This window comes from Dipodomys merriami, unplaced genomic scaffold, assembly GCF_024711535.1.
Source record: "Dipodomys merriami isolate MVZ:Mamm:240054 unplaced genomic scaffold, mDipMer1.0.p SCAF_1985, whole genome shotgun sequence".
NCBI classification, from domain to species: Eukaryota; Metazoa; Chordata; class Mammalia; order Rodentia; family Heteromyidae; genus Dipodomys; species Dipodomys merriami.
This window is the reverse complement of record NW_027203365.1, coordinates 1-13,914: the sequence shown is the minus strand read 5'-3', so window position 1 is coordinate 13,914 and position 13,914 is coordinate 1. Positions and strand designations below refer to the sequence as shown.

Here is a 13,914-nt window from a genome sequence, read left to right as displayed (position 1 = left end):
CCAATTCAAGCTTTCTGTGGTTAATTAGATATGAGTCTCATAGATTTTCCTGCTCAGTCTGGTGTCATACATGTCATATCTTAGCCTCCTGAGTATCTAAGATTGCAGGCATGAGCCACTGCCACCCAGTTACAAAGTCCTATTCATGACAGTGCCCATATAGAGATGTTGTTTAAACAACCGCAGATGGGAGCCGTTAAGTCTGAAACTTCAGGTGTTCATTGGGAATGATCCCTCATGCAGTGGACATGGGGATCTGGCCCTACTCATTGCCTCAAATCCCAGACCCAATGGGCAGCAAGAGGCTTGGGAGTTTACCACTGAAGTCACAAGTGTCTGTGTGAGAAGCCCTATGTGTTCCTGGCTTGTGCAGTTCCTGAGGTGTGAAGGGGAAGTAGACCCAGAATGTGGAAAGGAGTTAAACATGCTGTGGCCAGGCATGTGATCCTGGGATGGACACAGGGTCAGTAAGTCCAGTGGACACAACCTGAATGTCCTTAGCATGGCTGTTGGGCACGGTCTATGGTACCAAACTGTCAGCTGACAGCACTGTCCCCTCAGAAGTGTGGCCCAAGGAACACAACTCAGGAAGAGTAGGGATGGAATGGAGCTATTCCCAGGATGCCAGATGGTGTCTTGGAGGCTGAGGTATGTCCATGAATCATGGGTGGCCACTCAGCTGCACACAGGCATGCCCTAGCAAAGCACTTGCCACTATCCCTCCCACCATTGTTACTCCTCTTTTCCTTTCCCAATTGAAGGTGTTATACCCAAGTCCTAGAGATCCTCCAACAACCACTGAGAGACCAGGCAACCCGAACTGCAAAATGCAAGGTTTATTCAACAAGCCAAGGCTTGGGCCTCGTCCCATACCCGCAGAAGGCAAAAAACACAAAATTACAGCAATGCTATGGTTTAGGGACAAGTTCGATTGTGATCGGTCAGGGACCAGGTGTCTGCTTGAACCATCAAGGCAGACAACTCTTGTGGTTAATCTTCTGCTGACTGGGTCGCGAAACCATCTTGTTCTTGGGTGTTCTGCAATCTTTAAAAAACAGTTCTCAAAAATTTTGCACAAACATGTTATTATTCAGCTCATTTTTGCAACCTTTGCAACATTAACTCAGAACAGGAATTAGAGACTGACACAAGTCAACTTTAGAAGCTGTCACAATATGGCTTTAGTTTGGTTCTTACATTCCCCCCTTGAGTTTTGGCACAGTTATCAATCTTGATGACATTACATCTCAGTTTCAACATCAGATGTGTTTACAGGAGTATAGGTGTGTTGTACCATTAATTGTATTGTAACAATCTGTTTAGCAAGCAAGGCCCAACAGTAAGCAATAGCAGTAATATAAGCAAGGGTCCAATTAATGTAGAAATTAAGGTAGTTAACTAAGGAGAAAAATTAAACCATGATTCAAACGATCCTTGTCCAGCCTCTTACTTTTTCTTTCATTCTTCTAATCCTTCCCTAACTTTTGCCATGTTATTTTTTACTACCCCTGAGTGATTTACATAAAAACAGCATTCTTCTCCTAATGCAACTCATAGTCCACCTTGTTGTAAAAATAGTAAGTCTAGTCCTCTTCTATTCTGTAAGGCCACCTCTGTTAAAGAGGTTAAAGAATCTTGCAAGTGGGAAATTGAGCTTTCTATTCTTTTAATCTCATCGACTGATTCCCTCATGGCTGAATAATGCTGTTCCTGTCTTGTTAAAGCCGCTATTCCTGATCCTAACCCTCCAATGCTTGCACCTAACAGCAGGCTAATTGTAATAGCTGTGAAAGGCTCTCATTTATATCTATCTTTCTTAAATTTTGGAGCTTCATATAAACCTAAAAATTCCTCATTACTATGGTAAAAAAAAAGTCTTGGTAACAATCTTATCATCACACAATATTCCCCTGCATTCATTATAACTTATATGCACACAACTAGTTAGTCCAGATTGATTATACACCCACCATGTATTGCTAGGAGGGATCAAATATTTCATCTGTTCATTCCCCTTCTCAGGCTGTTTTATGATTTTGTTGGTTATCCAGTTCATATCCTGAGGTACTTCACCTATGCAGATCCCTTGACCTGTAACTCAGCCCATTGTTAATCCAACTTGACTAGTCCATCTGCACTCATTTTGGTTCACAGACCTCGTTACATTACCTACCACTGCTATCCCCTCATAATAAGGTGGAACAGTGTCATAGCATAGCCAACAAGAGTTAGTTAATTCTGAGGTAGAGGCATTTAATAATGCAAAGGAACCTATAACCAATTCTATTCGTGGATTTTTAGGCAATGCTAGTACTAGGTCCACTGGTTCTACTTTTCTGGGGGTGGCTGCCCTACTAATGTAGTGTGTTACTCTGTAACTATAGGGTAGTTACGTTTTCAGGTTGGGGTGGTGCAGGTGGGGCTTTCTCAGGCCGAATAGGCTGAATAACCTGGTTAGGGCCCACTGGGGGATTCTAATGACTTCTTGTCTAAGGTTTATTCTGAAAATTAATCATGGTCATAATCATCCTTATGTAGCCTCAGTCCCCATGTCCTTCCTTGGGCCCAACCAAAATTGTTTCCCTTTCTCAGTAAACGTAATAGTTAGAGGATTACACCGGAATTCTTTGCACGGTCCATCTAGAATTGCTCCACAATTTTTTTCACCCTGATAGGTCCATTTTCTAGCCATAGTAATAAGGTCCCAGTTAGAGGACGGCTTCCAATGTCCATCTCCTGTGGTTTCACAACCCCATTCTTTGCAAAAATAGTCTTGTTCATAACCACACCTTTTTGCAAGATCTGGGCTCCTCCCATCCCTAGGACAGACATAGATAGGCCATCTCCCTAAGTAATATCTTCTGGCTGGGGTTGCACATCCTCCTGGCCTGTTGTCTAGTCCATGTGAGTTACAATGTCTTTTTGTTGCTGTACGAGTTGTTTGGCCATTGCATTCAGGCAGTTTGCTAGGGTCATAATGGTAGGGAATATCCCAACTCCCAATTGCTAAATCACATAAGTCTATTGTTAAGTCTGGCCACCAGGTATTAAGTGGGGCTTCTGTTGTTGCCACAGGGATAGGTTTGCCCATTTAGGATTCACCAGCCAACATAGTTGGTAAGGGGCAGAAGGGTTAATTCCCTTTACCACAGTGCTTATCAATAGTAGAATCAGTCCTTGGACAATCTTCTGATCTTCAATTTTAGTGGGTTGCTTGGGTGAGGCACACCCTCCATGCTGACACTGAAGATGCTGCTGGTCCTCCTCCTCAGGATTGAAGGGATCAGCTGGCTTGGCATGGGTGTGGTGGATCCATGCAGTTACTCCGTCCACCTTTAAAGCTGTAGGAGTGGTCAGAATCACCATGTATGGCCCTTTCCACCTGGGCTCCAGTGTCCTTGGGTGATGCCTTCTGACCAGGACTCAGTCCCCAGGCCTGAAAGAGTGAGGAGTGGGTATAGAAGCAGATTCATAAATGGCTTTTATCTTAGGACAGATTTCTCCTTGCACCTTCTGCAAGGACGGAACAGTGGTTATTAAGTCTCCATTACCTAGCTCAGCCAATAATTCTGATTGGAGACTAAGGATCATTGGAGGTGGATTGCCAATCATGATCTCAAAGGGAGTCAATCCTAACTGGTAAGGAGAGTTCCTAACTCTGAACAGGGCCAAGGGAGGAAGGGTCACCCAGTCTGCGCCAGTCTCCAAGGCTAATTTAGTCAAGGTCTCTTTTAGTGTCCGATTCATTCTTTCAACCTGTCCTGAACTCTGGGGTCTATAAGCACAGTGCAATTTCCAATCTGTCCCCAGTGCAGTGGCTATTCCCTGACTTACCTTGGATACAAAGGCTGTTCCATTGTCCGACCGTATTACTGCAGGAAACCCATATCTTGGGAGAATTTCCTCTACAATCTTCTTGGTCACTATTCCCGCAGTCTCTTGCTTGGTTCGGAAAGCCTCAGTCCATCCTGAAAAGATGTCTACAAACACTAGTAAATACTTATAACCAAACTTTCCTTTCTTAAGTTCAGTGAAAGCCACTTCCCTGGCCTAGTCACCCTTATTCGGCTTCCATTAACTTCCTCTCCCCTTCTGGCATTAGTTAGCTGACATGCTCTACATTTTTTAACAATGTCTTCTATTAGTCCATTTCCTTCTCTTATCTTGATTTTCGAGCCTCTTAGCAAGTCCTGCATCCTCCTGGTTCCCATGTGTGAGGCATGGAGAATTCTTTTTAACATCTGTAGTCCTAGAACTCGGAGAATTAAAAATTTTGCGTGAGCTAGGTGCCACCATCCATCTAGTTTTGGGGCCATAGGAAGGAAGTTTTGATGCCCATTCCTCTGCCTTTACTGGTAGCATTCTAGGTCCAGGATGTATGTGTCTGGCCACCAAGGTGATTAATTTTCCAGCTGCTGCTTGTCTAGCAGTCTGATCGGCCAATCTGTTGCCTTTCGCTGTGTTGGTGTCCCCTTTTTGATGCCCTGGACAGTGCATGATGGCCAGCTGTACTGGCTCCCACACAACTCTAAGCAGTCCCAAAAATCTCTTCCTTATTTTTAATAGATTTTCCCTCTGCTTTTAGCAGGCCTCTTTCTTGATATATAGTTCCCTGTATATGGGTTGTTGCAAAAGCATACCGACTGTCTGTGTAGACATTCATTCTTTTCCGTCCAGCCACGTTTAAGGCTTTTGTTAATGCTACTAGCTCCACTCACTGGGCTGAGGTCCCTCTGGGCAATGCTTCGGCCCATACTGCCTGATCTTCCGTGGTCACTGCAGCTCCCGCATATCTGTGTCCATCCCTGATGAAACTGCTTCCATCGGTGTACCGGGTCAGGTCAGGATTCTGCAGTGGTTGGTCTTGTAGGTCTGCTCTGGTCCCATGGACATGAGCTAGTATTTCCTCACATTGATGTAGCGGCTGCTCGTAGTCAGGATCTTGCAGTAGAGTAGCTGGGTTGAGGGAAGTTGGCATGCAAAAGGTTAAGTGTCCTGAGTTGAGCAGGAAAGCCTGATAATGGGTCATCGTCTCATTGCTTACCCATCTATCAGGTGGTTGCTTAAGAACTCCTTCCAGAGCATGGGGAGTGGCCACAGTCAGGGGCTGTCCCAGCGTTATTTTTGTGGCATCTTTAACCAGGAGAGCCACTGCTGTTATTATTCTTAAGCATGGTGGCCATCCAGTTGCCACAGTGTCCAGCCTTTTTGATAAATAGGATACAGGCCTTTTCCATGGTCCCAGCTTCTGGGTTAGCACTCCCTTAGCCACTCCCTCCTTTTCATCCACAAAAAAGGGTAAAAGGTTTATATACATCTGGCAAGGCCAATGCTAGGGCCTGCAAGAGGAGTCGTTTCCGAAGTTCAAAGGCCTGCTGTTGTGCATCAATCCAAATAAAGTTATTTTCTTTTAGTTTTGTGGCCTCATACAGGGGATGGGCTATTTCTGCAAAGCCTGGTATCCAGTCTGCAGAATCCTGCAGTCCCCAGAAACTCCCTCACTTGCTTTGGAGTTTTTGGAGAGGGTATCTTTAACACAGTCTCTTTCCTTGCCTCAGTCAGCCACCTCTGCCCATCTCTGAGGATATATCCCAAATACTGTATTTCTGGTTTACAAAGCTGGGCTTTCTTAGCCGATGCCCGATACCCCAGCCCTTCCAGAGTTTGTAACAGATTGGCAGTTCCTTCTCTGCATTCTAATTTGGTCTTAGTGGCTATCAGTAGATCATCAACATACTGCAACAGACTCACCCCTGGGTTCCTTTCCCGATACTCATGTAGGTTTTCATGAAGTGCTTCATCAGAGTAGGGAAATTTTTGAATCCCTGGGGAAGTCTAGTCCAGATTAGCTGTCCACTGATGCCTCCCTCAGGATCATACCACTCAAATGCAAACAATACCTGTCTTTTCAGGGCCAGGGGAAGGCTGAAAAAGGCATCTTTTAAGTCCAGGACTGAATACCATTTCCTATCCAGAGGTAAGGAACTCAGCAAAGTATAAGGATTTGGCACAGTTGAATGAATGTCCATTACTCTTTTATTTACTTCTCTCATGTCCTGAACTGGCCTATAATTGGAGCTGTTGGGCTTCTGAACGCGCAGTAAAGGTGTGTTTCTGGCTGATTGCGTCTGTATGACTCCTTTTATCAACCTGCGTATATGTGGAATTATGACTTTTCAGGCATCAATGGACATAGGATACTGCTTTATTTAAACTGGGTCTGCTCCTGATTTCAGCACTTTGGGGGACTCTGTATGACATCTGGATAAGGACTAAATCTAGAACTCATTTGAGCAAATCTGTTCTGATTCTGGAGGTGTCCAGAGGTCAGACTACAGATGAATGCCCACCATTATGAATATTATCCATGTTGACCCCATTATCATTGGACTGCAAATATAATATCCAGTGCCTCAGGCAAATGGAAATCTCTTGGAGGAGTGGTCAGTTGGAGCCTCCTATTTTCCCCCAAACACTCATCATTTTGGTCATCCCAACATGTGAGAATAAATGTGCTCATTTATTCTACAATTCGATCTGAAATAGCTATTACCTGCCAGGATCCAGACTCCATTCCCGTATCCTCCTCCTTGCCTCCATGACATGAATCTCTTCTTGTGTAAAACTGCCTCTCTGTGCCTGTATGGAAATTGGAGATTGTAAGGGTTTATGTATAAAACTTAAAGGGGTGAAAGGATCCAAGAGTTGGCATATAAAACACAATTGTTAGGCATCAGTGGCTAACATCTGTAATCCTAGCTATGCAGGAGGCAGAGATATTGAGGGTCATGGTTCAAAGCCAGTCTAAGCCAAAAATTAGAGAGAATCTTATCTCCAATGCACCAACACAAAGATAGAAGTAGAGGTCTGCCTTAAGTGGTAGAACACCAGCTTTGAGCAAAAGAGCTAAAGGACAGTAAGCAGACCCTGAGATCAAGCTCCAGGATCAGCAAAAAAAAGGTTGAAAAATTTCATAATAAAAAATACTTGGGGGAAAAAAGAAGAAAAACCATTCCACACGTCTTCCCTAACTTAGGGGAGTTGTGCCCCAAACCATGCTGACAATTGATTCTGAAGCATGAATAAAAACAAGAACTCAGAGTAGATAAGGAAACCTGAGGTTGCTGAGACTCTAGCATTTCTTTCCTTCTGTCTTATTTTTTTTGTCATCGTGGGGTTTCAACTCTGAACCTGGGTGCTGTCCCTCAGCTTTTCAGCTCAAGGCAAGCGCTCTACCACTTGAGCCACAGCACCACTTCTGGTTTTCTGAGTAGTTTATTGGAGATAAGAGTCTCAAGGACTTTCCTGCCTGGGCTGGCTTTGAACTGAGATCCTCAGATCTCAGCCACCTGAGTAGCTAGGATTACAGGTGTGAACCACCAGCGCTGGGCTTCGCATTTTTTTCTAATTGGAATACCAAAGCAGAGATAGCCACATTTTCTAGCAAGATATGAGAAATTGTTTTCTGCAGAACCCAAACATCTCACAGAGAAAAGACTTCAAGAAGAAAATACCCCTCAGAATTCTCCTAAGTCAGCCCAACCAATCATCATAAAATGCAAACATACATGCACACAAAAAGGTCTGGATGAACCCTGTCATTGGTACCCATGCTTAAATGAAAGCAGACAACCAAAGAAGATTGATGTAAGAGAAAAGAACGACAACAGAAAAAGAGAAGATAGGAAACATACTTTGGAGGTGTCAGAGGTGAGAGGAGAGAGGAACAAATGCTATTCAGGAAGATGAAAAACTGAAAGAGAAAAACAAAATCTGTCCTTAGCCTGTGAGAGAGAGCAGCCAGAGACACTGAATCCATAAAGTTAAAATATGATTCTATTAAAAGAGTCATAACAAAGCTGAAAGAACTCTTGGAAAATAAGGATGTGATTGGAGAAATAAAAACCTAAGGATCATAAGACAGAGTAGAAGATAATCTATCAAATATAAATACATAAAAGACTAAACAATGGATAACAAGGAAGAAAATACTAGAAACACAGATAATCCATCCAGAAATTCCAGCACCTGTGTAACAGGAAGTCTGATACAGAAATGAGGGAAGAATAGAAAGGCAGTAATCACAGAATATTTTCTAATTCTTTCCTATAAGGAAATAACCTGAGTTTCCACAGTGAGAGGCTCAGCACAAGCTGAGCTATAATTACAAGCTCACGCCTGTAATCCTAGGTACTCAGGAGGCTGAGATCTGAGGATCATTGTTCAAAGCCAACCTAGTCAGCAAAGTCCCTGTCAGCCTCTTATCTCTAAAACTCAAAAACCCAGAAGTGGTGCTGTGGCTCAAGTGGTAGAGCACTAGCTGTGAGCACAAAAAGGTTCTGGGACAGTGTCCAGGCCCTGAGCTCAAGCCCCACAACAGACAACAACAAAAACAAAGATCAGTACAGGATAAAACAGGCTTAAGTCAAGGCTAGTGCTCAACAATCAATGATCAAAGAAATTTCTCATTTCTCCAGATGAAGAACAAAAGATACAAATGTTGTTTTTGGTGGTGATGGTATTTTTGCTTTTTTTTTTTTTCTTCTGTGAGGTGAGTAAAGAAAGGACCAGAAAGGGAGGAAAGGAGAATAAACAAATGGACTCATGCAATTCAGTAGACACTATCTGGAAAATGACATATAACTTGTGGGGAGGGATGGGAGGGGGAAACAGGGAAAGTAAAGGAAGGGGTGACAGTGTCCAAAAGAAGAAATGTACTCATTACTTGACTTATGAAATGGTAGACCCTCTGTACAACACATTAAAGTTATATTAAAATATATCAACAATAAATTACATTAAATTATATTTAAATTTTTGTATTAAAATTTAAATTATATTAAAATTAAAATCATATTTGAAAAGCTAAAAATTCCCCTAGAGAAAAAAAAAACACTTGAATACATACCAATGCTCACTCAATAGAACTTCATGAAACTTTAAAGAAAATGAAACCAGTCCTTTTAAATGAGAAGAGAAAATAATTTTATAACCCAGAGTCCTCTTCCCAAGTTAAAGGTCAATGAAGTGCAGAGATTAAATCAGTGTTATTTCAGAAAACAGTTTTCCTTTCAATGTTTGTTCCTGTGGTGTCTATTCTGAGAAAACTCCCAAAAGAAGCTCTTCACTATGGTCAATAGACACATGAAGAAATGCTCAATTTCTCTAGCCATAAAAGAAGTGTTAATCAAAACAACATTGAGATTCCACCTCACCCCACTTAGAATGGCTAGAATCAAGAAAACCAGTAACAACAGATGTTGGAGGTGATGTGGACAGAAGGGAAGCCCATTGCATTATTAGTGAGAGTGGAAACTTGTTCAACAACTTTTGGAAAGTAGTATGGAAGTTCCTCAAAAGACTCCACATAAAGCTCCCCTATGACCCAGCAATCCCACTTTTGGGCCCCAAATGATCACAAACAAAACTACACTAAAGCTACCAGCACAACTATGTTTATCTCAGCATTATTTAACATAGCTAAGCTATGGAACCAACTCAGATTCCCTCGGTAGATGAATGGATCAAGGAAGCATGGTGTATATATATATATATATATATATATATATATATATATATATATATATATATATATATATATACACACAATGGAATTCTATGCCTCCATCAGAAAGACTTGGAAAAAAATTATATTAAGTGAAGTCAGGCCCAAAGAAACATAGGTCCCATGGTTTCTCTTATTTGCAATAACTGGTATATGTCTAGGACATGCAGCAAAGGTCAAAAGCTATATACATATGACCATATAAGATGATGTTAAACAAAATGAACCCAAAGATAGACAGTGGGTTTTTTTCTTTCTAGCTATTGTTTTTAACATATTTATAATGTAGTATGTGCTTTTTTTGTTTCTTTGGTCTGTTCCTTCCCCATGGTAAAATCCCTGTTTTATTCTAGTGTCCTACTTCTTGTATATACATTTTTCTAATTTGGGGAGGGGAAGGGAAAAAACAGGTGCTTAAATAGGGATAGAGGTTGGCTCATTGTAACAATGAGATGTACAAGACAATATGTTGAAAACAAACAAACTTTACAACTTCAGGCACGGGGGAGGGGAGTGGGGAGAGGAGTTGGGGAGGTAGGGAAGAAAGGAATGGTAGGGGAAAAACAAAGGAGGGGTAACAATGCTTGATAGGAAATGTACTCATTACCTTACTCATGCAACTGTAACCTCTGTACAGTAACCCCTCTGTACAGTATCTTTACAATAAAAATATATATTAAAAAACAAGCTCTTCACCAAGATGACAAGAGCAAAAAAGCAAGGTGATGGACATGAGGTTTAGTTGGGGAAAAGAAGAGAAGAAATTCACAAAGATGACAACAGGAGAGACCCCAATAGGAGAGTGGACAGAAAATACAGAAACAGGGACATATACAGGTTCAAACAAGTCAGAAACTCAACAGGTCATAGCTCCAAAAATATGTTCTAGAACATTTCCAGAAAGTATGTTCTTGAATGGGTTCTAGAATAGGCACTGGAATAGTTTCCAGGATTGGGTCTGGAATGTATTCTAGAATCTGTTGTACAATGTTTTCTACAATCAGTTGTACACCCAATATGTCTGAAAGTAGTGAAGAGAAATGAGAACACATAACGACAGTATGGTTGATGGAGGCATATTTTAATCTTTAATTTTAATTTTTAATTACATTTAATTTTAAATTACATATGTATATAATTTATACATAAACTTTATGTACACATTTATTTATATATTTATATAATTTTATATAATTTATGTATAAATATACATTGGCATATATTATATTATACCATTATATTATACATATATTACATTATAATTACTTTAAATTATATACATATATATGTATTTATTCACAAATTATATACATATATGTAAAGGCAAGTCCACAGAAAATAAAGTTAGAATCATGTCTTTGTGGCTTAGCAAAGAATGACATTCACCTAAAGTAAGCTTCCAATATTCATGTAATCACCTATGTAGTACCCACAGGAAGGATTCAAAGGATGAAGATGGGATTTGTGCATTAAAGGGGTATTGGGGATGACCAATAACTACTATTTCTCTTTAGTGGAGCATGTGTGCCAGAACTGGGACTTGAACTCGGGGCCTGGACCCTGACCCTGAGCTTTTGTGCTCAAGGCTAGCACTCTACGACTTGAGCCACAGCTCCACTTCTAGCTTTTTGGTGTTTAACAGGAGATAAAGAGTTTCACAGACTGCTTTTCTGCCTGAGTTGATGTTGAACCATGATCCTCAGATCTTCCTTACAGGTGTGAGCCACCGGTGCCCAGCTGACACACACTATTAAAGGTACAAAATTGAAATTGTTGGTTACCATATATATAGTCAATTATCCTTGAAAGAAGTATTTGATTCTGTAAACTTTTATTCAAAATGAAAAACTATCCAGGCACTGGTGGCTCATATATTTAATCCTAGAGACTCAGAAGGCTGAGATCTGAGGATCTTAATCTGAAGCAAAAAGAAGCTGGAAGCGGAGCTGTGGCTCAAGTGGTCGAACTAGCTTTGAGCAAAAGAAGCTCAGGGACAGCACCAGGACAGGCACAAAAAAAAATTAAAACCATATTTAGATGCATGGAACTGAATGCCCTAAATTCAAGACCCAGGTCAGGCACAAAAATATTTTAAACCATATTTAGATGCATGGAACTGAATATGGAGCTTATATATAAACCCCACCATCTAGAGCCAAGTGATTTTTGACCATGCCCAGAAAAGACAAGCAGGCACTGGAAAAGGGACAATCTTTTCAATACATGAGACTGGAGAAATTAGATATCTTCCCTGCAGATGAATAAAATCAGATCCCTATCTCTCAGCAGTTTTAAAAAAAGAAATCAACTCAAATGGATCCATGATTTAAATGAAGATTTGAAACTGTGTGATTATGATGTTTATGTGTAACATTTCAATCAGGTAATACTTTATTTTCCTCATGCATTTTCTTTTGAGACTGGGACTCAATTTGGGTATCTGATGTTTTTGCTCAGCGGCTGGTGCTCTATCACCTGAGCCATGCCTCCAACCCCAAACACGATTGCTTTATGACAATTGCAAATTAGGGACAAGTACTGGGAAAAGCAGACTAGCACATTACTTACAGGAACACACAAAGGATCAAGGCCATCACAAGCCAAGTCCCTATAGAATAATGAGATGAGATTGTTTTTACAATCAAATGACTCTCACTCTCTTACCTTTCCTTCTGGCCTCCTCAATTAGAGCCAAGCAGCTTTTGGTTACATTCATATAGGTAAACTTTCTTCTCTAAAACCTTTTTCTTATTAGACAACTTAAAAAGTAAAAATAATCCAGATGCTGGTGGCTCACACCTATAATCCTAGCTATTCTGGAGGCTGAAATATGAGGATTGAGGTCCAAAGCCAGCCCATGAAGGAATGTATCTGAGACTCTTATCTCCAATAAACCATCAGAAAACAAGAAGTGGTACTGTGGCTCAAAGTGAAAGATAGCTAACCTTGAGCTGAATAGCTCAGGGACAGTTCCCAGGCCCTGAGTTCAAGCCCCAAGACTGTACAAAAAAAAAAGCAAAAATACCTTTTTGAATACACAGATGAACAATTACACTTTCACTAAGCTCCCTTCCAAAAAAGGACAGAATACAAACATACATAGTAGCACAAAAGAATTTTTTTATTGCGAAAATACTGTACAGAGGGGTTACAATTACATGGGCAAAATACTGAATACATTTCTTATTAAGCATTGTAGCCTCCTCCTTTGTTTACCCTTCTCTTCCCATCCTAACTCCCCCCCCAAGTTGTAAAGTTCATTTTCGACATGACAACTTGTACTTCTCATTGTTGCAACAGGTCCACCTGTATCCTTATTTAAACAACTTGTTTTTCCCTTCCCCTCCACAAATTATACCGACATCAAATACAGTGAAAGCAGGATATTCCTTCCACATACTAGAAAATGGGTTTTGCAAGATTGGCCAAAAGAAAGAAAATTGTAAGGAAAAAATAGTCTCATATAGTAGGATGCTACCAGAATATTCAAGCTTCAGAAGACAATATGGAAACAGCTATAAAAATTAAATCACATTTCTGAATCAGCAGTTTCTTCACTAAGCATTTAGCCTAAAGTATGCTAGGAAATTGTAGAGCTGCATATAAAGCAACCAGAAAAGAAAAAGAAAAAGAAAAAAAACACAAGCATCTGTCAATACCAAACGGGGCTAGACACCTGTGGCTCACACCTGTAATTCCAGCTACTTTGGAAGCTGAGATCGGAAGATCAAAGTTTGAAGCCAACCCAGTCAGGAAAGTCTGTGAGATCTTATCTCAAATTAACCAGCAAAAAGTAGAAGTGGAGCTATGGCTCAAGTGGTAATGCTAGGCCCCAGTACTGACACACACACAGAGCCATTGGGTTGCATCATTAAGTATTGCACATCCTTACAATATAATCCTGCACACTCTTTAAAAAGAATAAATTCAACATATCTCACTGGCACAGAAAGGCTTCTAAAATATATGGCTTAGCTAAGAAAATCAAGGTTCTACACAACACCCTCATATTTTTGTACGTGTCCCCAAACTGCTTTCCAGAAAGGAAAAGCTGTCACTTTGGAGAGAGGCTAAAGCTCAGGAGGAAGAACTTTGGTTTGGCTGCTATTTGGTTTTGTGCTGTTGGATGAACTTTGGGCCTCATATATGTTAGACAAATGCTTTACCATCAAGATATACTTCCAGCCCTTGCTTGGTTTCTAAGCCTTTTGAAAGGTTTCATGTCCCACCATAACTAAGGATCATTTATTTATTTTTAAATCACCAATTGTAAAGAGAGAGATCATGCTTGAAAAGCAATGGATTAGTTCTGGCTCTAAGGATGAAAATGACTTTCTGAACTTTTCTTC

At 40.7% G+C, this 13,914-nt stretch overlaps 1 long non-coding RNA gene across 1 annotated transcript; it reads right to left on the bottom strand.

Moving 5' to 3' along the window:
• Nucleotides 1-818: 818 nt before the first annotated feature.
• On the bottom strand, nt 819-6,636 carry LOC138831510 (uncharacterized). The gene is made up of 2 exons (XR_011373353.1): nt 6,554-6,636; nt 819-1,045 (listed from the first exon to the last, which is right to left on the bottom strand). It is a non-coding gene; the product is annotated as an uncharacterized lncRNA (long non-coding RNA).
• Between the last annotated feature and the right edge of the window lie 7,278 nt (nt 6,637-13,914).